Consider the following 11,863-nt stretch of genomic DNA (forward strand, 5'->3'; position numbering starts at 1 on the left):
ACAAGCTAAGCATCAGTATGGAGACAAATTACAGTTGCAATTCAACGATTCAGACCCGAGGCGTATGTGGCTGGGTCTACTGTCAATCACGGATTACAAAAAGAAAACCAGCCCCGTCGCGGACACAGATGTCTTGCTCCCAGACAAACTAAACAACTTCATAACTCACTTTGAGGAAAATACAGTGCCATTGACGCGGCCAGCTACCAAAACCTGTGTGCTCTCCTTCACCGCAGCTAACGTGTTAACCCTCGCAAGGCTGCAGGCGCAGACGGCATCCCCAGCCGTGTCCTCAGAGCATGCGCAGACCAGCTGGCTGGTGTGTTTACGGACATATTCAATCAATCCTTATCCCAGTCTGCTATTCCCACATGCTTCAAGAGGGACACCATTGTTCCTGTTCCCAAGAAAGCTAAGGTAACTGAGCTAAACGACTATCGTCTTGTAGCACTCACTTCCGTCCTCATGAAGTGCTTTGAGAGACTAGTCAAGGATCATATCTACCTGACACCCTTGACCCACTCCAATTTGCTTACCGCCCCAATAGATACACAGACGACGCAATCGCAATCACACTGCACACTGCCCTAACCCATCTGGATAAAAGGAATAACTATGTAAGAATGCTGTTCATCGATTACAGCTCAGTATTCAACACCATAGTACCCTCCAAACTCGTCATTAAGCTCGAGACCCTGGGTCTCGACCCTGCCCTGTGCAACTGGGTCCTGGACTTTCTGACGGGCCGCCCCCAGGTGGTGAGGGTACGAAACAACATCTCCACCCCGATGGATGATCCTCAACAATGGGGCCCCACAAGGGCGCGTTCTCAGCCCTCTCCTGTACTCCCTGTTCACCTATGACTGCGTGGCCATGCACGCCTCCAACTCAATCATCAAGTTTGCAGACGACACTACAGTGGTAGGCTTGATTACCAACAACGACGACGAGACGGCCTACAAGGGAGGAGGTGAGGGCCCTCGGAGTGTGGTGTCAGGAAAATAACCTCACACTCAACATCAACAAAACAAAGGAGATGATTGTGGACTTCAGGAAATAGCAGAGGGAGCACCCCCCTATCCACATCAATGGGACTGTAGTGGAGAAGATGTAAAGTTAAGTTCCTCGACATACACATCACGGACAAACTGAAATGGTCCCCCCACACAGACAGCGTGGTGAAGAGCGCCTCTGCAACACCGCCTCTTCAACCTCAGGAGGCAAAAGAAATTCGGATTGTCACCAAAAACACTCACAAACTTTTAGAGATGCACAATCAAGAGCATCCTGTTGGGCTGTATCACCGCCTGGTATGGAAACTGCACCGCCCACAACCGTAAAACTCTCCAGAGGGAAGTGAGGTCTGCACAACGCATCACCGGGGGCAAACTACCTGCCCTCCAGGACACCTACACCACCAATATCACAGGAAGGCCAAAGAGATCATCAAGGACAACAACCACCCGAGCCACTGCCTGTTCACCCCTCTATCATCCAGAAGGCGAGGTCAGTACAGGTGCATCAAAGCTCAGACCGAGAGACTGAAAAACAGCTTCTATCTCAAGGCCATTAGACTGTTAAACAGCCATCACTAACATTGAGTGGCTGCTGCCAAAATACTGCCTCAAATCTCTAGCCACTTTAATAATTCAAAATTGGATGTAATAAATGTATCACAAGTCACTTTAAACAATGCCACTTTATATCATGTTTACATACCCTACATTACTCATCTCATATGTATATACTGTACTCTATACCATCTGCTGCATCTTGCCAATGCTGTTCGGCCATAGCACATTCATATATTTATATGTACATATTCTTATTCCTTCTTTTACACTTGTGTGTATAAGGTAGTTGTTGTGAAATTGTTAGATTACTTGTTAGATATTACTGCACGGTCAGAACTAGAAGCACAAGCATTTCGCTACACTCGCACTAACATCTGCTAACCATGTGTATGTGACCAATAACATTTGATTTGATCAAACTACTGCAACAGGAGTGATACAGGGGGAGGGGATAAGGAACAAACAAGCCATGTTGTTTTCTTTCATTAACTCAGTAGCTCAGACCATCAGCTAAAAACTATGTTTAAGAGAGCTTTGGGGGCCTCCCGAGTGGCAAAGAGGTCTAAGGAACTGCATTGCAGTGCTAGAGGCGTCACTACAGACCTGGGTTAGATCCCAGGCTGTATCACAACCGGCCTTGATTTGGCGAGTCATGTTTCAGAGGACTCCTGACTCGACCTTCGACCATAGGGGAGTTGCAGCGATGAGGCAAGATCGAAATTGGGGAGAAAAAGGGGGTAAAATACAACAACAAATAATATATATATATATACACCTGAAGGATATATATATATACACACACACACACACACACACACACACACACACACACACACACACACACACACACACACACACACACACACACACACACACACACACACACACACACACACACACACACACACACACAATGCCTTCGGAAAGTATTCAGACCCCTTGACCTTGGTTTCATCAGACCAGAGAATCCTGTTTCTCATGGTCAAAGAATCTTTAGGTGCCTTTCGGAAAACTCCAAATGGGCTGTCATGTGCCTTTTACTGAGGAGTTGCTTCCGTCTGGCTACTCTACCATATAGGCCTGATTGGGGGAGTTCTGCAGAGATGGTTGTCCTTCTGGAAGGTTCTCCCATCTCCACAGAGGAACTCTCGAGCTCTGTCAGAGTGACCATCGGGTTCTTGGTCACCTCCCTGACCAAGGCCCTTCTCCCCCGATTGCTCAGTTTGGCCGGATGGACAGCTCTAGGAAGAGAATTGGTGGTTTCAAACTTCTTCCATTTAAGAATGATGGAGGCCACTGTGTTCTTGGGAACCTTCAATGCTGCAAAAATGTTTTGGTACCCTTCCCCAGATCTGTGCCTCAACACAATCCTGTCTTGGAGCTCTACGAGCAATTCCTTCAACCTCATGGCTTGGTTTTTGCTCTGACATGCACTGTCAGCTGTGGTACCTTATATAGACAGGTGTGTACCTTTCCAAATCAATCAATTTTTCCACGGGTGGACTCTGATGAAGTTGTGGAAACATCTCAAGGAGGATCAATGGTAACAGGATGCACCTGAGCTCAATTTTGAGTCTCATAGCAAAGGGTCTGAATACTTATGTAAATAAGTATCTGTTTTTATTTAATCAATTCTAAAATAAGGCTGTAATGTAACAAAATGTGGAAAAACTCTAGGGATCTGAATACTTTCTGAAAGCACTGTATATAAATATATAAAAATAAGAGCTTTGATCTAGTGGTTGGGTTTGCCTTGAATCAAATTGCTAGATAGCCAGGGCCCTCTTCTGGGGTACTAGGGCAGGATTCCCCAACTGACGGGCCGCGGGGGTTTTATACGGTTTTTTTTGTTCAAATTTTCATTGTTGGACATGAAAGACTGTAAAAACACCAGGAATACAGTTGCAAGTATTCCGACACATAATGGAGAGACACGTGATTGTATATAAATGTAAGCTAAGTTTTAAATTATTATGTTTTAGTTCCATATTATAGCTGTTTGGGCTTCTTGTGGTCAATTTGCCCTCCGCTTAATAAAAAATATTTTGGCCTGCAGCTGAATCTAGTTGATGATCCCTGCACCAGGCAATTTTTGTTTAAATGTGTCTTGTAGAGGATGTCGAAGTTGTCAGTATAGTAGAATTCATGCCTAGGCCTACATTTTCAGTCTATAACACAGCTCTCTGTTTCACTTTTGCGTTAACGAGAAAACAATGTCAACCTTTGAGTTTTGACCTGAAGTAAAGTTTGTATTTTTAAACTAAAATATATGCTGTGGAATCTGCATGTTGAAAACATGTGTATGAATGCCCTAGATTCCTTGACACAGTGCATGGCAAAGAGGATGGGGGGGGGGTATATTTCCACTTATGAAGTGTATCCTAAACCAATTGTTACTTCAAAGATTGTCTGGCATGACACAAACTAAACCATGGCTAGTGTTCCAGATAAGGCTCTATGTTCAGATACACTTGACGAGGCCAGCTGGTGTTATTTAAGCTAATGGAAGGCTATGGCCCTTCAGCATTAATGTATCCTAAATAAATCATTTTCTTGAAACACATGAATGATGCGTGATTGTTCATCAGTTAATTTCAAGGTGTGTTTGTTGTGTCTTTTGAACTGGTATAGGCTTGGTTGTAGGTGGACAGTGCATCAACAATCTCCAATTTGGAGATGCAGCCATAAATAATTTGATAAAGACAACTTTCACTCGCTTTTTAAAAAAATAAGTAATTTTTGTGACTTCAAGTATAAAACAGTTGTGTTTCGGGCTGCCATGGCCTTCGTTTTAATTAGTAAAGTACATGCCAGGCATGATCCCGCTGAATTCAACCTGTCAGAGTGTCAGTCAGCTTCCTTAGGTCCAAGTGCCCTCTCTACTGACCCACAGGGGAATGACACCACTGACCCCCGAGTAAAGTAATAACTTGCTATAGAGTCTGGCACCTGAGAGTTCGCTTTAGGTCACTTCACCCTAAATGGGGGCAGCAGTGCAAGTGTGATGACACAGAGTGCTTGACTGTGGATAAAGAGTTTGAAGCTATGAGAACAATGAGAGAGAGTAGAAAGCAGCCATTTGAAGGTTCTATATAATCCTTCTCGAGAGCAGGAAACAAAGAAATGTGTTGTGTGTCAACACTGTAATGATTTTGTGCAGTCCTCTTGCCATTGTTAAAAAAAACAGAGCTATGTTAAACGTCAGACTTCAACACCTCCACAAAAAGGCTGTTGTAAACTAACACATCTTAAAACGGAACCTTCAATAAAGACATTACACCATTAGAAATTGGAACCGGCACTATATAAGCAAGTCACAACCTATTTGGTTCATGAACACAGCCGAAACATCCAATTTGAACAATTTAGCCCGTCTGAAAGCTAACACACAGTTGAATCGTCATTGAGTCTGAATTTGGTAGACTAGCCGTTGCCCCACACGTTTGTCACAGATGTTTCTCAAATAAATCGTATTTGTTACTGAAATTAAGGGAGAACTTTACATTGCAACACAGACTAAAGTGGGAATAACATGGCAATAGTGTGGTAACAAGTTAAAGTGACACACTGAACATGTATTCCTCTCAGACGTCCAGAAGACCATAGGACGTAGGGTCTAGTGTTTGATTTGGGATTGGGTTACTTGAATTGCTTCACACAGCCTTCACATTACCAATCTCAAATTGGCTGAATTGACAAGTGTATCTGGATTCAGTCCAGTGCCCATCAGTAAGCTAGAATTCAGAGATGTAGCTAAATGCATGAATGATAGTGTTTCCCCAAGCCTTGGAATATGGCCTAACAGGCTATAGGCCCATCTGTCAAACTTAGTAAGTAACAGCCAGTGGATATAAAATCAGTAGTTGTTCCTTTGATCAAGCCATGAGGTTGAAGGAATTGTCCATAGACAGGATTGTGTCGAGGCATAGATTTGGCCAAACTGAGCAGTCAGGGAGAAGGGCCTTGGTTAGGGAGGTGACCAAGAACCCAATGGTCACTCTGACAGAGCTCCAGAGTTTCTCTGTGGAGGTGGGAGAACCTTCCAGAAGGACAACCATCTCCACACCACTCCACCAATCAGGCCTGTTTGGTAGAGTGGCCAGACGGATGCCACTCCTCAGTAAAGGCACATGACAGCCCTCTTGGAGTTTTCCGAAAGGCACCTAAAGACTCTCAGACCATGAGAAACAAGATTCCCTGGTCTGATGAAACCAAGATTGAACTCTTTGGCCTGGCACCTTCCCTACAGTGAAGCATGTTGGTGGCAGAATCATGTAGTGGGGATGTTTTTCAGCAGCAGGGACTGGGAAACTAGTCAGGATTGAGGCAAAGATTAATGAAGCAAAGTACTGAGAAATCCTTGACGAAAACCTGCCCCAGAGCACTCAGGACTTCAGATTTGGGAGAAGGTTCACCTACCAACAGGACAACGATCCTAAGCACACAGCCAAGACAATGTAGGAGTGGCTTCGTGACAAGTCTCTGAATGTCCTTGAGTGGCCCAGCCAGAGCCCAGACTTGAACCAGATCTAACATCTCTGAAGAGACCTGAAAATAGCTGTGCAGCAACTCTCCCCATCCAACTTGACAGAGCTTGAGAGGATCTGCAGAGAAGAATTTAAGAAACTCCACAAATACAGGTGTGCCAAGCTTGTAGCATCATATCCAAGAAGAATCAAGTCTGTAATCGCTGTCAAAGGTGCTTCAACAAAGTACTGAGTAAAGGGTCTGAAAGCTGATATTTCAATTTCCCCCCCAATAAATGAGCTAAATATATTTTTTTACGGTTTTTGCTTTGTCATTATGGGGTTTGTGTGTAGATTGATGAGCAAAAAAACTATTAAACCAATTTTAGAAAAAGGCTGTAATTTAACAAAATGTGGAAAAGGTCAAGGTGTCTGAATACTTTCCAAAGGCACTGTATGTCAAACCACGTGTGTGTGTCAAACCACTGAATTTACTTACATAACCTGTTGTGTGAAACAGTTTCTAAGGCTGTGACAATACCAGTATTGCAATATTTTTTCCATTGCAAAAATCAAAACACAAAGCAGACCTAACTCTTCAGTCCTTTAAAAAACCTGCTGGATGTAAAATATTGTGTGCTTTAACTTGGAAAATAAATAAATGTGACTCTGGATGAAAGCACAATGATGTTTGTTTCAAACATTAGGACTGTTTTCATAAAGAAGTTAAATCTGCTTTGTGTTTTGTTTCCTTGCTACGATACTAACAAGTATCGCGATACTGGTATCGTCCCGGGCCCTAATGTTGACATACAACAGCAACAGTCAGGGAAGTAAACTGTTACAGTTAGGACCTACTTCCCTCTATGGGTGTAATCCTAATCCCCTCTACGGGTGTAATCCTAATCCCCACACGAGTGTAGAAAAAGTGACAGGCCAACACAGGTCTGGTTTTATTCACAAAATGAATAGGCCTTGTCATTCACCAGGTCTATAACAGCAATGTGTGTTACCATTTTCTTGTGTCTGTATATGCTGACATAATTTCAAGAAGGGGTGTAGTGAGATATGGTTCAAGGGGGTGATGTCTGGTTTATGATTCATCTGTTGTTTTGCTCTGCTGGTCACTGATTGGGATTCTCATTAACAACAGTGAACACACCTTGACAAAGAATTTGGTATGGAATAGAACTTTATGGAACGGACCCTAATCCCAAAATGTTGGTGGATTCCCCAAATTATTTGGAATTTGGCATTTCCATCAAATGTATTTAGGTGGTAGACCCTTGTATAATTACCAAAACACCTCAACCTCATTACAATGTAATAACTACAAAGTAACAACGAGGTTGATGTCATAGTAGGCTAATTACAGTGTTACCACGGGTATAAGAGCAACTTTACACATGGGCTATTCTATACACTGCTGGACATACTAGCCATAACATCATGGACAGAGAGAACAACACGAAGCTGCAGCCTAATGGCCAGTATTTACACCACCGTCGAGGGGCAATCAACATCTTCATGTGGAATGTTTGTATGGCTACTGTGTTTCTTTGTAAAGTGTGAGTGGATTTGTTAGATAAACCAGTTCATAACAAAGGCTGTTATGAAGCAAAATACAGCTTTCTTTATTGCTCTAATGATACTGTCTCATTGATTGAGTGGACTAGAGATCCTGATCAACAACACTCAACATAGCCAATGAATGGCTCTCTGCAATTCTTCCCTGATTACGACATTTGCATAACCTATGTCAACCAGGAATGAAGAAGCTGTTCATGTTGAGATACATTTATGATTTACAGGTTAAGTAACATAGAGAATATTGGATAGTAATATGCTAAGTAGTTAATTATACAATGAAAGTTGAGGATGTTTGTGCCTGCCTGCCTTTGTGATTTATTGTTGTAAAAGTAAAAAAACATTGAATCCCTACATAGGCTGAAGCCAGGAAAACCCACCTAAGTTTAGCTTGTATAGCCACTTGGCTATTGTGGCGTGTCCCTCGGAGCAATTGACATATTGCTGTCCCTTATTACAAGACATCAATCTAGCTACCAAAAGAGAGAGACTTGTTGGCTCGGCCCTTCACCAAAATCCCACAATGTCACAGTTCCATACAGTTAGATGGGGGCGAAATAGCCCCTAAAAATCATAAACTCTCTTTTGTCTAGATTTAATCAGGTGGCTACAACTACACCCTCGTGCATTAACACCGAACTTTCGAAGCCCGAAAGGGTTAATGGTGGACCATGGTTTTTTAAGAACATTCCAGGCAATGGGAAAGATTGGTTTGTCGCTCCAAACAACACAAATATTATGGGAGACATGTGAGCGTCTACGAGAGCTCCCGTCGTATAGAACAAAAAGAGAGCTTCACTGCTATCCACACCCTCCCTTCTAATGCACTTTTCCTTGAAAAGGATCCCGGTGTCTAACTGCAGGGCCCGGCGCCGCCATACACTACCACATAGGCACATAAAACAACACGTATAGCATGCCCATACCACCAAGCGGAAAAGGCACAGACAAAAATGAATAAGAACAATACAAATCGCAGCCATAAATCACCAATAGACGCACTAATGCATTAATACGCCTAAAATCCTTCAAGTCAAAATAACTAACCTGTTTAGGAACAGTACAGTCCGCTGGACATTGGGTTGAATCCGATTTAAATCCACTATCAGTAAAACAAAGAGGCGAAAATGTCCGGCCAATACCGAAACAGGCCGAAACACCTCTTGGAGCTTTGCTGAGCATGCGCTGATTAGTCGAGGGGGAGGAGGGTTAGTCGAGGGGGAGGAGGGTTGAATGAGAGTAGACGAATAGACAACATTGTATCGAGCTCCCAATTCATTTCGAAGAAACAATTATTGTGATAAATTTTTCATATATTTTAGAATTCCGCGAAATTCTGAGTGAAACTCTCAGGAAAAAAAACTCAGATGTAAGGGTTTAGAAAATTGGGGAATCACAATGAAAATCACAATGAAATAAATGTTGGTTTTTGGGCAAGACATGAGGAGAATCTTGTCAGAATACGTTTCTTTGCTGTAGGCCTAATGTTAGATTTCTGTAATGCCATTACTGTCAACCTACATTTGAAGCCTGAGATGTAGCACATTGCCTATAGGCTACAGTAGGATCTCAAAAGTCAAAGTGCTTATGTGCTAAAATGTACAGTAACGTAGAATGATACTGACAAATAGAGCAGTATTTTTGACGTTGGGATTTTTTATTATTACTGTGTAATAATGTGCTTAGAAATGGCCCTGAGGTCTTTCTTACAAGATCACACTTTCAATATGTTTCAGATGTGTTCAGTGGATTGGGTTGGAGTATTTCTCTTGTCAACTGACATTTACTTCTGAGGTGCTGACCTGTTGCACCCTCAACAACTACTGTGATTATTATTATTTGACCTTGCTGGTCATTTATGAACATTTGAACATCTGGGCCATGTTCTGTTATAATCTCCACCAGGCACAGCCAGAAGAACACTGGCCACCCCTCATAGCCTGGTTCCTCTCTAGGTTTCGTCCTAGGTTTTGGCCTTTCTAGGGAGTTTTTCCTAGCCACCGTGCTTCTACACCTGCATTGCTTGCTTTTGGGGGTTTTAAGCTGGGTTTCTGTACAGCACTTTGAGATATCAGCTGATGTAAGAAGGGCTATATAAATACATTTGATTTGATTTTGATTTGATTGAATTTCACGAAACATTTGATCACTCTGTTGTTGCTGAGAATGTTTCTGTGCAGCAGGAAATGCAGATGAATGTTGTGATTTACACTTCATGACCAAACGTATGTGGACACCTGCTCATCGAATATCTCATTCCAAAATCATGGTCATTAATGTGAAATTGGTTCCCCCATTGCTGCTATAACAGCCTCCAATCTTCTGGGAATGCTTTCCACTAGATGTTGGAACATTGCTGCGGGGACTAAAGCATTAGTGAGGTCGGGCACTGATGTTGGGCAATTAGGCCTGACTCGCAGTCGGCGTTCCAATTCATCCCAAATGTGTTCAATGAAGTTAAGGTCCAATCGTTAATTAAACGTATTCTGTGCAGGCCAGTCAAGTTCTTCCACACCGATCTCAACAAACCATTTCTGTATGGACCTCGCTTTCTGCATGGGGGCATTGTCATGCTGAAACAGGAAATCAACTTCCCCAAACTGTTGCCACAAAGTTGGAAGCACAGAATAGTCTAGAATGTAATTGTATGCTGCAGCATTAAGATGTTGCTTCCGTCTAGCCCAAACCATGAAACACAGCCCCAGACCATTGTTCCTCCTCCACCAAACATTACAGTTGGCACTATGCATAGGGGAGGTAGTATTCTCCTGGCATCCGCCAAACCCAGATTTGTCTGTCGTACTGCCAGATTATGAAGCGAGATTCATCATCTCAGAAAACGCGTTTCCACTGCTCCAGAGTCCAATGGCGGCGAGCTTTAAACCACTCCAACCGACGCTTGGCTTTGAGCATGCTCAGCCATAGCGACCCTTTTCATGAATCTCCCAACGAACAGTTATTGTGCGGACGTTGCTTCCAGACACAATTTGGAACTCGTGAGTGAGTGCTAGTGAGTGTGAGTGTTGCATCCGAGGGCAATTTTTATATGCTACACGCTTCAACACTCTGCGGTCCCATTCTGTGAGCTTGTGTGGCCTACCACTTTGTGGCTGAGCTGTTGTTGCTCCTTGACGTTTCCACTTCACAATAATAGCACTTAAAATTGACCGGGGCAGCTCTAGCAGGGCAGAAATTTGAGGAACTGAGTGACTTGTTGGAAAGGTGGCATTCTATGACGGTGCCACGTTGAAAGTCTCTGAGCTCTTTAGTAAGGCGATTCTACTTCCAATGTTTGTCTATGGAGGTTGCATGGTGGTGTGCTCGATTTGATACACCTGTCAACAACAGGTGTGGCTGAAATATCCAAATCCACTCATTTGAAAGGGTATCCAAATGCTTTTGTATGTATAGAGCACATAAATTCACTCAATAAGACGTAGTAACACACTCTTATAATAGCATAAATTCACTTTTCATGTTGACTAATTTCGCCCAGTTAATAGCCTAACCACAGATCAAGCAACATTATGGACTAAACATTCAAATCATGTTGCTGCAGAAAATACTGGTTGAATTAAGATCCTAAACCTGTAGGTCAAACTCCAGGTCAAACCTAATCAATGGCACAAGATTAGCTTTTTCATTATCTTTGACTGGAGAAACATGTTGCATCACTGAATTTTGGGTGCACAGTTCACAGGTAGACCTCCACACATCCTTCACATGAGTGAGCGAGCACCAACATGAGAAGTCTCAAGTAATCAATTGCATAACCCTGACAAGCCACTTCGAGCGGCCTGCCCTACACATTGACCACAGGAGGTTGGTGGCACCTTAATTGGGCAGGACAGGCTTGTGGTAATGGCTGGAGGGGAATGGTATCAAACACATGGTTTCTATGTGTTTGATGCCATTGCATTTGCTCCGTTCCAGACATTATAATGAACTGTCCTCGCCTCAGCAGCCTCCACTGACATTGACATAAATAAGCCATATGTGATCTCATATCCTTTATCTGATGGTAACTCCTCAAATTCAGCATGGACATAAATTGTGTAGTTTATAATAATTGAACACTTGAATAATAAAATTAGGTGTGTTAGTGCTGAGCTAGAACAAAAACGTGCACATCCCTGTGGGCTCCTAAACCGAATGCGCATTGAACTCGTCTAGCACTAGGACTCCATTTGTGGGGCGAGAAAAAGGGAGCGGATTCTGACTGACTACAGTCTCCTT

At 43.0% G+C, this 11,863-nt stretch overlaps 1 protein-coding gene across 1 annotated transcript in view; it reads right to left on the reverse strand.

The window, feature by feature from the left end:
- LOC118378776 (polycomb group RING finger protein 3) overlaps nucleotides 1–8,806 on the reverse strand; it is a 46,959-nt gene extending 38,153 nt beyond the window's left edge. Inside the window, exon 1 of the mRNA XM_035765762.2 lies at nucleotides 8,675–8,806. The gene's annotated coding sequence lies outside the window, so the exon portion shown is untranslated. The remainder of the gene's footprint in view (nucleotides 1–8,674) is intronic.
- Between the last annotated feature and the right edge of the window lie 3,057 nt (nucleotides 8,807–11,863).

The sequence above is a fragment of the Oncorhynchus keta genome, chromosome 4 (genome assembly GCF_023373465.1).
Source record: "Oncorhynchus keta strain PuntledgeMale-10-30-2019 chromosome 4, Oket_V2, whole genome shotgun sequence".
Lineage (NCBI taxonomy): Eukaryota > Metazoa > Chordata > Actinopteri > Salmoniformes > Salmonidae > Oncorhynchus > Oncorhynchus keta.